Raw genomic sequence first — 13390 nt, 5'->3', positions numbered from 1 at the left:
TTCAACCTTATTAATATCCTTCCTGTAATTCGGTGACCAAAACTGCACACAATACTCCAAATTCGGTCTCACCAATGCCTTATACAACCGCACCATAACATTCCAGTCAAAAGTAAGGACAGTAAGTGAGGGGAGAGCCAGCCTTGGATAACTAAGGAAATAAAATATAGTATCAAATTAACAACTCATGTGGACAAAGTCGCAAAGAGTAGTGGGAGACTGGAAGATTGGGAAAACTTTAAAAAGCAACAAAGAACAACTAAACAAGAAATAAGGAAAGGGAAGATAGAGTATTAAAATAAATTAGCACAAAATATAAAAACAGATAGCAAAAGTTTTTATAAATATATACAGTGGAAGAGGGTGGCTAAAGTCAACGTAGGTCCTTTGGAAGACGAAAAGGGGAAATTCATATTGGGTGATAAAGAAATGGCTGAGGCATTGAAACGACTATTTTATGTCGGTCTTCATGGTGGAGGACACGTCTAATATGCCAAAGAATGATGTTATGGATGAAATGGAGGGTGAGGACCTCAATAAAATCACTGTCACTAAAGAGATGGTGATGAGCAAACTAGAGGGCCAGAAGGTAGATAAGTCCCCTGGTCCTGATGCGATGCATCCCAGCATGCTGAGGGAATTGACAGAGGTTGTAGTAGACGTGTTAGTAATCATTTATCAAAACTCTCTAGACTCTGGGCAGGTCCTGGCGGATTGGAAGACAGCAAATGTCACGCCACTTTTTTAAAAAGGATGTAGGCAGAAGATGGTCAACTATAGGCCAGTTAGCTTAACATCTGTAGTCGGGAAAATGCTTGAAGCTGTCATTAAGGAAGAAATAGCGAAACATTTAGAAAGGAGTGGTTCCATTAGACAGACACAACATGGATTCAGAAAGGACAGGTCCTGTTTGACAAACTTACTGGAGTTCTTTGAGGACATAATGAGTGCAATGGGTAGAGGAGAACAGGTGGATGTTGTATACTTGGAAATCCAGAAGGTGTTTGATAAGATGCTGCACAAGAGACTTTTAAATAAGATATGAATGCATGGGGTCAGAGGAAGTGTATTCACATGGATAGTGCATTGGGTAACCAATAGAAGGCAGAGAGTTGGTATAAATGGGTGTTTCTCCAGTTGGCAGTCAATGGTGAGTGGGGTGCTGCAGTGGTCGGTGATGGGTCCGCAAATGTTTACCATTTACATTGATGATTTGGAAGAGGGAACTGAGTGCAGTGTAGCAAAATTTGCTGATGGCACTAAACTGAGTGGAAAAGCAAATTGTACAGAGGATGTGGAGAGTCTGCAGAGGGATATAGATAGGTTAAGTGAGTGGGCCAAGGTCTGGCAGATGGAATACCACTTTGGTAAATGCGAGATCATCCACTTTGGAAGGAATAATAGAAAAGCAGATTATTATTTAAATGGTGAAAGATTGCAGCATGCTGTTGTGCAGAGGGACTTGGGAGTGCACGTGCATGAATTGCAAAAAGTTGGCTTGCAGGTACAACAGGTTATTAAGAAGGCAAATGGAATGTTGGCCTTTATTGCTAGAGGGATTGAATTCAAGAGCAGGGAGGTCATGCTGCAACTGTACAGGGTACTGGTGAGGCCGCACCTGGAGTTCTGTGTGCAGTTCTGGTCTCCATACTTGAGGAAGGATATACTGGCTTTGGAGGCAGTACAGAAGAGGTTCACCAAGTTGATTGCAGAGGTGAAGGGGTTAACCTATGAGGGGAGATTGAGTCGCCTGGGACTATACTCTCTGGAATTCAGAAGAATGAGAGGGGATCTTATTGAAACATACAAAACTTTGAAAGGAGTAGATAAGATAGAAGTAGGAAAGTTGTTTCCATTGGTAGGAGAGACTAGAACTAGGGGACATTGCCTCAAGAAGATTTAGGACGGAAAGGAGAAGAAACTGTTTTTCCCAGGGAGTGATGAATCTGTGGAATTCTCTGCCCAGGGAAGCAGTTGAGGCTTCTTCACTAAATATATTTAAGATACAGATACAGTATATGGATTTTTACATAGTCGGGGAATTAAGGGGAAAATGCAGGTTGATGGAGCTGAGCTTACGGACAGAACAGCCGTGATCTTATTGAATGGCGGGGCAGGCTCGATGGGCTGGATGGCCTACTCCTGCTTCTATTTCTTATGTTCTTCTGTATTCAACCCTGCAATCAGTTGATACAGGCCACAACTGCCGAATCATCCAAAAACTTCTGCAGGTGGCAAGACTCTGAGTTGTATCTGAAGCCCGAGGTGTAGATGGTGAACAGGAGGGGAACAGGACATACAGCACCATAACAGGCTCTTCTAGAACACCGAGCCAGTGCTGCCCACTACACCTATGTGACCAGTTAACCCACTAAACTGTATGTCCTTGGAATGTGGGGAAAACCGGAGCACATAGAGGAAACCCACACAATCAAAGAGAAAACAGACAGACTCTTCAGAACAGCAGCGGGAATTGAACCGGGGTTGCAAGCACTGTAATGCCTTACACTAACCACTATGCTAAGTTGCATCAAACATACATAAACTGAAAGCTTTGACTGGTTAGGAATATTCTCTTCTTCACGCTAAAGTTTATCTTTTCCAACAGTTCATGCATCCAGAGTTCCAAGTGTGTAGTGCAAAAAATTGCATTTAACTATATGTTTTGATGTAGATGTGATAAATCAATAAATCAGATCAGAATCTCTACATATGTTCAATTTTGAAAAGTGTATGTTTCTAATTATGGATGCTCAGACATGCACCATTCTAGTAAATCAGTAAACATACCGACAATGAAATAGCGAATGAACTGATTAAGTATTTTGCATCAGTCTTCATTGTGGAAGACACCAGCAGTATAGTGGAAGTTCCAGGTGTCAGGGGTCATAAAGGGTGTGAATTCTGAATGAGGTGGCTGAAGAGATCGTGGAGGCATTAGTAATGATCTTTCAAGACTCACGAGATTCAGGAATGATTCCGGAAGCCTTGAAAATTGCAAATGTCACTCAACTCAATGGGAGAGAAGCAGAAGAAAGGAAACTATAAGCCAGTTAATCTGTTCTCAGTGGTTGGGAAGATGTTGGAGTCAATTATTACGGATGAGGTCTCAGGGTACTTGGAAGCACATAATAAAAGAGGCCATAGTCAGCATGGTTTCCTCAAGGGAAAAGCTTGCCTGACAAATCTGTTAGAATTCTTTGAAGAAGTAACAAGCAGGACAGACAAAGAAGAAACAACTGACATTATGTATTTGGATTTTCAGAAGGCCATTGACAAGGTGCCACACATGAGCTGATTAACAAACTGAGCCCATTGTATTACAGGAAAGATTGGAGCATGAATAAAGCAGTGGCTAATTGACAGGAGGCAAAGAGTGGAAATAAAGGGAGCCTTTTCTGACTGGCACCCAGTAATTAGTGGTGTTCCATAGGGGTCTGTATTGGGACCAATTCTTTTTACATTATATATCAATGATTTGAATGATGGAATTGATGGCTTTGTTGCAAAATTTGCAGATGATATGAAGATAGGTGGAGGGGCAGGTGTTTTTGAGGAAGTAGAGAGGCTACAGAAGGACTTAACTTTCTATTAATTTTTGCTCTATTATATCCCCTTTCATTGGCTTTTATGTTGGTTTTGACTTCTTTTGTTAGCCACGGTTGTGTCTTCTTCCTTTAGAAATTCCAGCTATTGCTGCTCTGCTATCATTCCTGTCAGCCAATTCTGGCCATCTCTTCTCTTATGCCTCTATAATTCCCTTTACTTCATTGTAATACTGATACATCTGACTTTAGTTTCTGCTTCTCAGATTTCAGGGTGAATTCCATCATATTATGATCACTTGCCCTGAAGTGTTCTTTTACATAAGCTCTCTAATCAATTCTGGTTCATTGCACAACACCCAGACAAACTATTTGATCCCGCAATGGGCTCAACCATGAGCTAATCTAAAGAGCCATCTCATAGGCAATTTAGAAATTCTCCCTCCTGGAATCCAGCACCAACCTGATTTTTCCAATCTACCTACATATTGAAGTCCCCCATGACAATTGTAACATTGCCCCTTTGGGGCATGCATTATCTATCTCCTGTTGTAATTTTTAGGTCACTTCCTCACTACTGTTTGGTGGGGGGGGGGGGGGTGTCTGTGTACATCTCCCAACAGGGTCTTCAGGGTCTTTTTGCCCTTGCAATACCTTAACTCTATCCACTATGTCATCCAATCCTGTGTCATCTATTTCTAAAGTTTGATTTAATTTTTTACCAACGGAGCAATTCCACCCCCTCTGCCTTCAGGCCTGTCCTTTTGATACAAGTTGTATACTTGGACATTAATCTCCCAGCTATAATCTTCATTCAGCCACGATTCAGTGATGCCCACAACATCATACCTGCCAGTTTGCAACTGTGCTGCAAGTTCTTCTGCCTTATTCCGTGTACTGTGCTCATTGAAATATACCATCAATCCTGTATTCACCCTTTTCGATTTTGTTTGCCTTTTACATTACAATTCATCCTGTTGACTGAAATTTTGCCCTATCAACATTGCCTCTGTTTGTAAACAGCTACCTCATATTCAGCACTATTATCTGCCTTTCCTACAATACTTCTTGCATTGAAATACAGACAGCTCAGGAAATTAGTCACACCATGCTGAACCTTTTGATTCCTAACTTTATCTGAGGTCTTAACCAATATCTACCTCCTTAACCTCTCCACTAACTGTTCTGGCACTCAGGTTCCCATGCCCCCACAACTCCAGGTTACACCCCACCATGCAGCATTAACAAACCTAACCACAAGGATATTAGTTGCTCTCCAGAGCAGGTGCAAGCTATCTCTTCTGCACAGGTCCCACCTTCCCTGGAAGAGAGCCACTGAAAGGCCTAGACAGAGTAGATGTGCAAAGCATGTTTCCCATGGTCTAGGACAACAGGCCACAGCCTCAGGATAGAGAGGACCCCTTTCAGAACAGAGATGCGAAGAAATTTCTTTAGCCAAAAGGTGGTGAATTTGTGCAATTTGTTGCCACAGGCAGCTGTGGAGGCCAGGTCATTAGGTGTATTTAAGGCAGAGGTTGATAGGTTCTTGATTGGACATGGCATCAAAAGTTATGGGGAGAAGCCTGAGAACTGGGGTTGAGGAGGAGATAGAAAAAAAGGATCAGACATGATTGAATGGCGGAGCAGACTCGATGGGCTAAGTGGCCTCATTCTGTTCCTATGTCTTATGGTCTTATTAAAATGTGTAATCATCCTAGTTCTGGCCTCACTAGCATGTGGCATGGGTAGTAATCCTGAGAGCACAACCCTGGAAATCCTGCCCTTTAACTTAACATCTAACTCCCTGAACTCCCTATGCAGAACCTCATCACTCATCCTGCCCATGTCATTGGTACATACATAGACCATGCCTTCTGGCTGTTCACCCTCCCAATTAAGAATGCTGAGGACTCAATCTGAGCTATTCCGTGCCCTAGCACCTGGGAGGCAATATACCATCCAGGAATCTTGTTCTCACTCACAGAACCTCCTTTCTGTTCCCCGATGTAATGAATCCCCTATCACTACAGTATGCCTCTTCTCCCCTCTTTCCCTCAGAGTCACAGAGGCAGACTCAGTGCCAGAGACCCAGCCTCTGTGACTTTCCTCTGCTATGAATTCCCCCCACTCCCAGCAGGATTCAAAGTGATATATCTGTTGTTGAGGAGGATTGCCGCAGGGGCACTGTGCACTAGATTCTTACCACCTTTCCCTTTCCTCACTGTCAACCATTTTCCTGTCTCCTGCAACTTGGGTGCAGCTACCTCTCTATATTTCCAAGCTATCACCCCCTCAGCCTTCTGAATGACCCAGAGTTCATCCAGTTCCAGCTTCAACTCCTTAGCGCGAATTGTTAGAAGCCGCAGCTAGATGCTCTTCTCGCAGTTGTAGTTGTCAGGGACACTGGAGGTCTCCCTGCCTTCACACATTCTGCAAGAGGAGCATTCAACTGTCCTGTCTGGCATCTCTACTCTCCTAGCTGAGCAGATATATAAAAAAGAAAAAAACTTAAGCTCAAGCTTTTCTTTCCTTTTTTTTCTTTACTGAAGCCTCTCTTTGTTGAAGCGTTGAAGAGCTAAAGCCTCACGGTCACCACTCTGACTCTGTCCACTCAGATGACTGACACAGTGACAATAGCCTCTGCGCTACCCCTGCCTTCCTGCACAATGCAGATTAATGGTTTGCTTTTAAATTCAAATGAAAATTCTCTGCACCAGTTTCCTTGTATACTCTCAACTTTATTTTTGGAAGTTAACAGGTGTAAGAGGAACTCGCATGTCTGCATCATTTCTGAGTCAGGTGTGTCAAATTTGTTTTTTGATATTTTCTAGGATAGAATACCATAAAACCATAAGACAAAGAACAGAATTAGGCCATTTGGCCTATTAAGTCTGCTCTGCCATTTGATCATGGTTGATCCATTTCCTTCTCAACCCCATTCTCCTGCCTTCCTCCATAAACATTCACACCCTGACTTATCAAGAATCTATCAACCTCCGCCTTAAATACACCCAATGCTCTGGCCTCCACAGCTGCCAATGGCAATAAATTCCATGGATTCACCCCTCTCTGGTTTTAGAAATTCCTCCTCATCTCCTTTTCAAATGGACATCCCTTTTTCTGAGGTTATGTCCTCTTGTCCTGGACTCCCCCACCATAGGAAACATGCTTTCCACATCTATTTAATCCAGGCCTTTCCACATTTGATAGGTTTCAATGAGATTCCCCCCTCATTCTTCTAAATTCCAGCAAGTACAGGCCCAGAGACATCAAACAGTTCTCATATGATAAGCTTTTCATTCCCGAAATCATTTTTGAATTTTCTGCCTGTTTAGAAAATAGTCTATGCTTTTATTCCTTCTACTAAAGTGCTTGACAGTGTACTTCCTGGCACAATATTCCACCTGCCACTCCTTTGCTTATTCTCCCAATCTAACTAAATCCTTCTGCAGCTTCACTGCTTCCTCATCACTACTTTTCCCCGCACCTATCTTTGTATAATCCGCAAACTTGGCAAAAAAGCCATCAATTCCATCATCCAAATCATTGATATATAATGTAAAAAGAAACGGTCCCAAAACCAAACCATGTGGAACACCACTATACCTGCTCTTTGCCTTCTGCCAATCAGCCAGTCCTCTATCCATGCTAGTATCTTTCCTTTTTATACCACCTTGCATGTGATTGAACCACAAAAGGTTGATTTGCAAGTGCAGCAGGCCACCTAGAAGGCAAATGGAATGTTGGCCTTCATTGCTAGAGGGATTGAATTTAAAAACAGGGAGGTTATGCTGCAAATGTACAGGTGAGGCTGCTCCTGGAGTACTGTGTGCAGTTATGGCCCTCCTTATTTGAGGAAGGATATTCTGGCTTTAGAGGTGGTGCAGAGGAGGTTAGCCAGGTTGATTCCAGAAATGAAGTGGTTAGACTATGAGGAGAGATTGAGTTGCCTGGGACTGTACTTGCTGGAATTCAGAAGGATGAGAGGAGATCTTATAGATCTTATCCTATTTTTTCTATGGCAGTTTGATAGAGGAATGACTGTGCAGGCATGTGGATGTCAGCGAGTCAGACTGGTGGGAAGAGTATAAAACATGATCATTTGTCTTCAGTTGTTTGATAAAGGAACAACTGCACAGGCATGTGGACATCAGCGAGTTAGACTGGCAGGAAAAGTATGAAAAGAAGACAGCTTTATGGAGTGGGAACCTGAGAAGAGGGGAGGCAGGGTAGGACGGCTTTGGCTCAACAGGGCTTCGGCGATAACGGGTTGAGGCGAGGTAAGTTACTTGTGAAGGATTAGAATAGGAGGTATGTCTGTGAGGCCAATTTTCTGTACTGGGTGTCAGATGTTGGATGTCCGGGAGACTCCCAGCCTCCTGGAAGGCCACATCTGCACCAGGTGCGTGGAGCTGCAGCTCCTTAGGGACCGTTTTAGGGAACTAGAGATGCAGCTCCATGACCTTCATCTGGTCAGGGAAAGTGAGGAGTTGATAGAGAGGAGCTTTAGGTAAATACTCACACCGGGGCCTCAGGAGACAGTTAAGTAGGTAACAGTCAGGAGAGGGAAGGGCACGAGTCAACTACTAGAGAGTACCCCAGTGGCTGTCCCCCTTAACAATAAGTACTCCTGTTTGAGTACTGTTGAGGGAGAATGGCCTACCTGAGGAAAGCAACAGTGGCCGCGTCTCTGGCATAGAGTCTGGCCCTGTGGCTCAGAAGGGTAGGGAAAGGAAGAGGATAGTGGCAGTGATAGGGGACTCTATAGTCAGGGGGTCAGACAGGAGATTCTGTGGATGCAGGAAAAAAACATGCATGGTAGTTTGCCTCTAGGTGCCAGGGTCTGGGATGTTTCTGATTATATCCATGACATCCTGAAGTGGGAAGGTGAACAGACAGAGGTCATGATACATATTGGTACCAACGACATAGGTAGGAAAAGGGAGGAAGTCCTGAAAACAGACTACAGGGAATTAGGAAGAAAGTTGAGAAGCAGGACCTCAAAGGTAGCCATCTCGAGATTACTGCCTGTGTCACGCGACAGTGAGTATAGGAATAGAATGAGGTAGAGGATAAATGCGAAGCTGAGGGATTGGTACAGGGAGCAGGGATTCAGCTCTCTGGATCATTGGGATCTCTTTTGGGGTAGGAGCGACCTGTATGAAAAGGACAGGTTGCACTTGAAAGGGACCAATATTCTTGGGGGGAGGTTTTCTAAGGCTATAGGGGAGAGTTTAAACTAGGATTGCTGGGGGGGTGGGAACTGAACTGAAGAGATGGAAGAAGGGATAGTTGGCTCACAAGTCAAGAAACCTTGTGGACAGTGTGAGAGGGAGGATAGGCAGGTGATTGAGAAGGGATACGCTCAGACTGATGGTTTGAAATGTGTCTATTTTAATGTAGGGAGGATCATGAACAAAGCAGATGAGATTAGTGTGTGGATCAGTACTTGGTGCTATGATGTGTGGGATTACAGAAACTTGGATGGCTCAGGGACGGGAATAGTTGCTTCAAGTGCCGGGTTTTAGATGTTTCAGAAAGGAAAGGGAGGGAGGCAAAAGAGGTGGGGATGTGGCACTGTTGATCAGAGATAGTGTCATGGCTGAATAAAAGGAGGAAGTCATGGAGGGATTGTCTACTGAATCTCTGTGGTTGGATGTTAGAAACAGGAAGAGATCAATAACTCTACTGGGTTTTTTTTTATAGACCACCCAATAGTAACAGGGACATAGAGGAGATGTGTAATTATAACAGGGTCGTCGTGGTGGGAGGTTTTAATTTCCCCAATATTGATTGGCCTAGAAGAGGAGAGGCTGTACTTGATCTGGTATTGGAAGATGAATCTGGTCAGGTGTCAGATCGCTCAGTGGGAGAGCATTTTAGAGACAGTGATCACAATTCTATCTCCTTTACCATAGCATTGGAGAGAGAAAGGAACAGACAAGTTAGGAAAGCATTTAATTGGAGTGAGGGGAAATATGATGCTGTCAATCAAGAACTTGGAAACATAAATTGGGAACAGATATTCTCAGGGAAGTGTATGGCAGAAATGTGGCACTTGTTCCGGGGATATTTGTGTGGTGTTCTGCATAGGTACGTTCCAATGAGACAGGGAAAGGATGGTAGGGTACAGGAACCATGGTGTACAAATGCAGTTGAAAATCTAGTCAAGAAGAAAAGAAAAGCTTACGAAAGGTTCAAAAACTAGGTAATAATAGAGATCTAGAAGATTATACGGCTAGCAGGAAGGAGCTTAAGAATGAAATTAGGAGAGCCAGAAGGGGCTATGAGAAGACCTTGGTAGAAAGGATTAAGGAAAAACTCCAAGGCATTCTACAGGTATGTGAAGAGCAAAAGGATAAGATGTGAGAGAATAAGATCAATCAAGTGTGACAGTGGAAAAGTGTGTATGGAACCAGATGAGGCAGCAGAAGTACTTAATGAAGACTTTGCTTTGGTATTCACTACGGAAAAGGACCTAGGCAATTGTAGGGATGACTTACAGCAAACTGAAAAGCTTGAGTGTATACAGTAAAAAAGAGGTAGTGCTGGAGTTTTTGGAAAGCATCAAGTTGGATGAGTCACCGAGACTGGACAAGATGTAACCTAGGTTACTGTGGGAGGCGAGGTAGGAGATTGCTGAGCCTCTGGCAATGATCTTTGCATCATCAATGAGGATGGGAGAGGTTCCAGAGGATTGGAGGGTTGCAGAAGTTCTTCCCTTATTCAAGAAAGGGAGTAAAGATAGCCCAAGAAATTATAGACCAGTGAGTCTTACTTCAGTGGTTGGTAAGTTGATGGAGAAGATCTGGGAGGCTGGATTTATTAACATTTGAAGAGGCAATATGATTAGCAATAGTCAGCATGGCTTTGTCAAAGGTAGGTCATGCCTTACTAGCCTGACTGAATTTTCTGAGGATGTGACTAAACACATTGATGAAGGTAGAGTTGTAGATGTAGTGTATATGGATTTCAGCAAGGCATTTGATAAGGTACCCCATGCAAGGCTTATTGAGAAAGTAAGGAGGCATAGGATCCAAGGGGACCTTGATTGTGGATCCAGAACTGGCTTGCCCACACAGAGCAAAGAGTGGTCGTAGATAGGTCATATTCCGCATGGAGGTTGGTGACCAGTGGTGTGCCTCAGGGATCTGTTCTGGGACACCTTCTCTATGTGATTTTTATAAGTAACCTGGATGAGGAAGTGGAAGGATGGGTTAGTAAACTTGCTGATGACACAAAGGTTGGGTGTGTTGTGGATACTGTGGAGGGCTGTTTGAGGTTATAAGACATTGATAGGATGCAAAACTGGGCTGAGAAGTGGCAGATGGAGTTCAACCCAGATAAGTGTGAGGTGGTTCATTTTGATAGGCCAAATATGATGGCAGAATATTGCATTAATGGTAAGACTCTTGGTAGTGTGGACAATCAGAGGAATCTTGGTGTCCAAGTCCACAGGATACTCAAAGCTGCTGTGCAGGTTGTCTGTGTGGTTAAGAAGACATACAGTACATTGGCCTTCATCAATCATGGGATTGAGTTTAGGAACTGAGAGACAATGTTACAGCTATATAGAACCCTGGTCAGACCCCACTTGGAGTATTGTGCCCAGTTCTGGTCACCGCACTACAGGAAGGATGTGGAAACTACAGAAACGGTGCAGAGGAAGTTTTCAAGGATGTTGCCTGGATTGGAAGATGCTGCCTTAAGAGAATAGGTTGAGTGAACTTGGCCTTTTTTCCTTGGAGCGATGGAGGATGAGAGATGACCTGATAGAGATGTATAAGATGAAGAGAGGTATTGATTGTGTGGATAGTCAGAGGCTTTTTCCCAGGGCTGAAATGGCTAACACGAGAGGGTACAGTTTTAAGGTGCTTGGAATTAGGTACAGAGGGGCCGTCAAGGGTAAGTATTTTATGCAGAGAGTGCTGAGTGCGTGGAATGGGCTGCTGGCGACTGTGGTGGGGACGGATACAAAAGGTTTTTTAAGAGGCTCCTGGATAGGTACATGGAGCTTGGAAATGCAGAGGGCTATGGGGAAGTCTAGTCATTTCTAAGGTAGGGACATGTTTGGCACAGTTTTGTGGGCTGAAGGCCCTGTGTTGTGCTGTAGGTTTTCTATATTTCCATATAAAATTATAAAAGGGATAGATAAGATTAAGGCAGGAAACAAAGCCTATATTGCGGCTGAAAAGAAAATCTAAACATTAAACAAATACTGCTAGTCTTCAAGAGCAAACACGAGGAAATCTGCAGATGCTGGAAATTCAAACAACAACACACACAAAATGCTGGTAGAACACAGCAGGCTAGGCAGCATCTATAGGGAGAAGCGCTGTCGACGTTTTTGGGAGGTCAGGACGAAGGGTCTCGGCCCGAAACGTTGACAGCGCTTCTCCCTATAGATGCTGCCTAGCCTGCTTTGTTCCACCAGCATTTTGTGTGTGTTGCTGCTAGTCTTCAAAGTCAGTTGACTCAAAAGTCCAATTTCTCAGGGAAGGCTGAAAGCAAACAGGCAGCAAAGCTTTGCTGTGCTCTGTCCAACTCTCGACAAGCACTATGACAACAAGTATGGAGTTAAATACTATCACAATTAAATAATTAGCTGACACGTGCAAATTCACAAGCGCAATTGCCGTATCTACCTCACTGCCAAATCCATGGTTGTGACACGACCATGTTACCTACTCTAGAAGCTGCCTAGAATCTCCCTACCACATAGCCCTCTATTTTTCTAAATTCCATGTACTTTTCTAAGAGAGTCTCTTAAAAGACTCTATTGTATCCACCTCTACTACCTTTACTAGCAATACATTCCATGAACCCACCACGCTCTGTGTAAAAAACTTACCCCTGACATCCCCTTTGTACCTAATTCCAAGTACCTTAAAACTATGCCCCCCTTGTGTTAGCTATTTCAGCCCTGGGAAAAAGCCTCTGGCTATCCACACAATCAATACATCATCTTAGTTCATCTGTCACTTTCTTGTCCTCCAATACTACCTCTTCAGTATCATTTGCCAAAGGTCTGGTATATACTCTCACCTCTCTTTTATTCCTTATATATCTGAAAAATCTTCTGGTAACCGCTTTGATATTATTGGCTAACTTAACCTTTATATATCTTCATTTCACTCCTTATGGCTTTTTTAGTTGCCTTCTGTTGGTTGTTAAAAGTTTTCCAATCCTCTAACCTCCCACTAATTTTCGTTCTATTGTATGTCTTCTCGATTGCTTTTATGTTGGCTTTGACTTTCCTTGACAGCCACAGTTGTGTCACTTAGATTACTAATTCTTATTGAGGATTTTCCATCCTGCATCTTCCAAGTTGTTCCCAGAAACTCCAGCCATTGCTGCTCTGCCATTCTCCCTGCTAGTGTCCCCTTCAAGTCAACTTTGGCCAGCTCCTCTCTCATGCCTCTGTAATTCACTTCACTTCACTGTAATAATGATACATTTGACTTTAGTTTCGCCCTCTCAAATTGTGGGTTGAATTCCATCACATTAAGATCACCATCCTGATGAAGGGTCTCAGCCTGAAATGTCAACTGTACCTCTTCGTATAGATGCTGCCTGGCCTGCTGCGTTCACCAGCATTTCTTGTGTGTGTTCCGTCTCCTAAGGGTTCCTTTACCTTAAGCTCCCTAATCAAATCCACTTCATTACACAACACCCAATTCAGGATACCTGAAACACAAGCTGGGCTCAACCACAAGCTGCTCTAAAAGCTATTTTATATGCATTCTACAAATTCACTCTCTTGGGATCCAAAATCAGTACCAACTACCTATATATTGAACTCTCCCATGATTGCCATAACATTGCTGTTTTGACATTTATTTTCA

At 43.4% G+C, this 13390-nt stretch overlaps 1 protein-coding gene across 1 annotated transcript in view; it reads right to left on the bottom strand.

Annotated features, from left to right (window-relative positions):
* LOC140732688 (adhesion G protein-coupled receptor F5-like) overlaps window positions 1–13390 on the bottom strand; it is a 72477-nt gene that overhangs the window by 53755 nt on the left and 5332 nt on the right. The window lies entirely within an intron of this gene.

This window comes from Hemitrygon akajei, chromosome 9 (genome assembly GCF_048418815.1).
Source record: "Hemitrygon akajei chromosome 9, sHemAka1.3, whole genome shotgun sequence".
Classification (NCBI taxonomy): domain Eukaryota; kingdom Metazoa; phylum Chordata; class Chondrichthyes; order Myliobatiformes; family Dasyatidae; genus Hemitrygon; species Hemitrygon akajei.
This window is presented reverse-complemented; position numbering and strand designations above follow the sequence as displayed.